Below are 3,915 nucleotides of genomic sequence, written 5' to 3' on the forward strand. Positions count from 1 at the left end.
CCCGGGCGGCGCTGCTGCTGCTGGGCCCAGGGGCAGGCGCGTGGGGCTGCCGGCGCCGTGGCCCGTGGACGGCGCTGCGGGGAGGCGTGGGCGCTGCTCGTGAACGTGTGCCAAGAGAAACCTCAAGCGGCGCAGCAGCCTGCGGCACCCAAAGCCCGTCTGCAGTACGGTGTGGGCRAGAGCTGTGCCCAAAGCAATGAGGTTCCAGCATGAAGGCCGCTGTTGAGGGCATGGAGTGCTGCTCCRAGTGGCTTTTCCACGCAAGCAGATTGTGAAGGTGGCCGCTTCCCTGGAAAGCCTGTTGGCAGTTTAAGTGGGGCCGGGGCTCCTTTGGTGGACAGGCAATGACTGACTGCACCTGTTGCTGCACCCTGTACTTGCGCTGGTAGCTGCTATTGCTGTCTTGCTCTGCCTTTGGGGGTGACTGTGGCTGTCRTTCCTTGTCCCCTCCAAGAGCCTGGGAACAGGATAACTAGCACAAGCTGGGCCTCACTGGGCCCACTGCAGAAAGAGGCAAGAGTAGGTGTCATAGAGCACAGCCCTGTGAGAGACCCTAAACCACACAGGCCCTGGCAGATGGCCACAGGACAGCTGCGGTATGGGTCCTTTTAGCTCACTAGCAAGCCAAGGTCATACGTGGTAGGATGCAGCGTTACTGTGGGCCTCTTGTAGGGAAGGAAGCTTCGTGGTGGGAAGGTCAGACTGCAGCCTGCAAATCTCCCTGCAGCAGGAGATGCAGAGGAACTGGATGGTCTTCTTCRAATGTTCTATTTCAAAGATCCATCAGTTGGGAAGGGGTTGCGGTGGCTTCACCTGTCTTGGACAGGCTGGCTGCGTTCTGCCCCTTCTGACTGCGTATCGGGTGGGAGCCCRGAGGACTTGTGCAGTACTGGGGCATGCACAGGTCTTTTGATGTGATGATCATCAAAGAGCTTGTGAGYCTTCCCGACAGAAGAGGGCTGCATTTCTGCTGGAGGTATCCCAACTACAAATAGGCATGCAGCTGTTGTGTCACATGCGCTGCAAGGCCAGCGCTTCCCCGACGCATGGCCTGCAGTGCAGRTGCACGTGCTTAGAGGGCAGCACATCTGCAAAGTTTTAACCTTGCTGGCCGTGCTAGCGCTGGCAGGGGTGCCTCAGATCTGCCTGTTGAGCATGTGAAGCGTACATCTGATGCACCTCGGGAATGTCATCTGTGCAGCGCACTTGCTGCTGTGAACTCGCAGTCTGGGATTGGGGGAAATAGGGCAGGCCGGGGTGTGCTAGTGTTTGTGCTCTGATCATCTCCCAGACTTGAGGAAATCCTATGGACAAGTCTCCTCGTGGTGGGATGGGGCTGCATTCCCCACACAGTGTTGCCTGGACGCTTAAAGACAGAGGGCAGGTTAAAAGAGGCAAGTTTATTGGAGTCTGTGCATAGGGTAATGCTCCCATGGGGAATTAAACCTCTCGAAAAGGCTGGGCAGTCGCTGTCCAGCTGATCACAGGGGCCTCTCTTGAACACCTCCTTGCAAGGGCATCTCCAATGGGATTGGGTGTGATTGTCCCAGCTGTGCTTTTGTTGACTTTCCAGAACCCTCTTTCAGCATCATTGTAACAGGCTCCTGAGAYGCTCTTGCAGCTCCCTGAACTCCCACAGCGCCCGAGTGCAGGCATCCAGCTCCTGCCACAGGTGCTGGAAGAGGTTGAGAGGGCTGGTTGTTCGGAAGGCCGCTGGCAGRGGGACCTCCCTGGCACCCTCTCATTGCCTAGGAGGAAGTGGTGCAGCAGTTTCTCCTCCAGGCAGCACTGCAGGAACTGCAGGATGTCATCCACCCGCTCCAGGAGATGCTCTCTGTGCCAGCCTTACAGAGGTGTGGCTGTGAGGAGGTGCATCACCACTGTTTTCAAGCAGTAGGTGGAAAAGACACCTGAGTCCTCCAGGAGATGGGCAAAGAGCATCAGACATGTCAGGTGGCAGCTGTTTGTGGGGGCCTGTCTGGCTACAAACCTGAAGAACAGCATCTCTGGAACAGTGCAGCTCTCCAGCCACRTTGTGCTGCTGGTGAAGCTGGCCTCTCCCTCCTGGCTGGTGAGGAAGACTCCAGAGTCACCTTGCTGCACCCCAAGCAAGATGGCAATGGACAAGGACCTCCCAGAGACATTTTCCAGGCAGCTCGCAAGAGTGGGAGCAGGAAGAGGGCAGCACGRTCAGTCAGCAGTGGTGCGATGCAGGCAAAAGCAGCCAGGCGGTCATCACTACCAGCTGGAGCCAACGGGCCGTTTTCTCCACATCCAGGCAGGAGTCGCTGCACAGGTAGTGGAGGAGGCAGGGGCCCCCACTTCTACCCAGATCACCCTCGGGCTGGTGCACGAAGCATCGCACGTCGCCCAGCAGCCACTGCCTTGAGCACACGCTCTCCAGCTCCACGTGAACACGGCTGTGCCTTGCCAGCAACTCCCCGCCAGTGCCCAGCTCCAGGTGGAAGCAGTGCCCGCTTGGTGGCCTYAGGGGCACGAGCAGGCTGTAGACRATGTCCCCCTGGAGGCTCCAGCCTTCAAACACGCTCCCCACCCCAATGCATGGTTCCAGCTCTAGCAAAGCAGTCTTCAAGCTGATCAGATGGCAGGCATGGAGCAGGTCGCCCACCAGTTCCTCCACCACCTTGTGTGTACTGCTCAGGCAAAGCACTGGCAACTGCAGTTGCTGCATGAGAAATCTTTCCAGACCCCAGTCATTGATGGGGGCTTCCTCTTCCTCCTCACTGCTGGAGGAGCTCTTGTCACTGCTGGAGGAGCTCTCATCCCTGCTGCTCTCTGWCTCATCAAAATCCTGCTCGGTGGCCTTCCAGGAGAGCCCAAAGAGCAATAGGAGGGCTCCAGCAAAGGCCCCAAACAGCCACACATCCCAYGTGGCCAAGACCAGGTCCTTCAGGAAAAGTCCATTCTGYRTCTCTTGAGTCATCTTGGCCAACTCCTGCCTCAGCTGAGCCATCTGCTGCCTCAGCTGYGCTTCACACTGCTGCATCTGCTGCTGCGTGGCCAAATCTACCTGGTCACTGACCTGCAGCAGCTGCAGGATGATGCCCAGCACTGCCCCAGTGAGGACTATAAGTGCAGCCATGTCCTAGAGGAGATGGGAGAGCAGGTGTGAACTGGGCAGTGTGGGCAGAARGTGGCGGATTGAGGTAGGGGCCGCAGGCATGAAGAGGCAGGATGGGAGAGGGGGCGAGGGAGCTTGGAGGCAGCAAGGATGGGGTCCGTGAGAGCTGCCTGCATGTGGACGTGGTAGGGTATGTGCTGCCAAGCCTGCCCTGAGGCTCAGCACTGTGGCCGGGCTTTGGCCTGGGGGGCAGGGGTGCCACAAGGGCTAGTGGCACCGGAGTGGGGACTCCGGAGGAGTGACTGCCTGTGCCCCCAGGGCAGCAGGGTCCTGCACGCTTGAGGGGCCCRGCACATGCCCAACATGTCTCTGGGCACCCAGGATCACTGGGAGCCCAAGCACTGCTGCCCCCAGCTCCCAAGGCTGCAGCGCCCTGACCCAAAGCGCTCCCGTGTGCGGCTCAGCCCTAGCTGCAGCACTAAAAGCCCTAGGAGGGGGCTGGCGTTTGTGCCCTGGCCCTCATCCCGCTCAGCCTTACCGCACTGCCACGCTCACCCTGCAGAGGCTGCTGCAGCCAGGACTGCCCAAGGCTGTAGTGCTGGGGGCCCAGCAGCGCCACGGGGCCCACGCSTGCGGGTGCCCTTATGACAGCACTTCCCCTTGCGACTTGTCCTCTGCACTGTGCTGGGGGCACAGCCCCTCTCAGGGTCAGCTGGGCAGCCCCACCTCCCCTCAGCATGGGGTCCCTCCTCGGCAGCCAGAGCCGAGGCCCTGACACCCACCACCGCCTACAGTGCAGCAGCACCGTGTGCCTGTGGGCTCTCCTCACCAAG

At 59.9% G+C, this 3,915-nt stretch overlaps 1 pseudogene; it reads right to left on the minus strand.

The window, feature by feature from the left end:
- Positions 1–1,588: 1,588 nt before the first annotated feature.
- On the minus strand, positions 1,589–3,103 carry LOC146590163 (inositol 1,4,5-trisphosphate receptor-interacting protein-like 1; annotated as a pseudogene).
- Between the last annotated feature and the right edge of the window lie 812 nt (positions 3,104–3,915).

The sequence above is a fragment of the Rhea americana genome, unplaced genomic scaffold (genome assembly GCF_003343005.1).
Source record: "Rhea americana isolate MKP2758 unplaced genomic scaffold, rheAme1 scaffold_42, whole genome shotgun sequence".
Classification (NCBI taxonomy): Eukaryota; Metazoa; Chordata; class Aves; order Rheiformes; family Rheidae; genus Rhea; species Rhea americana.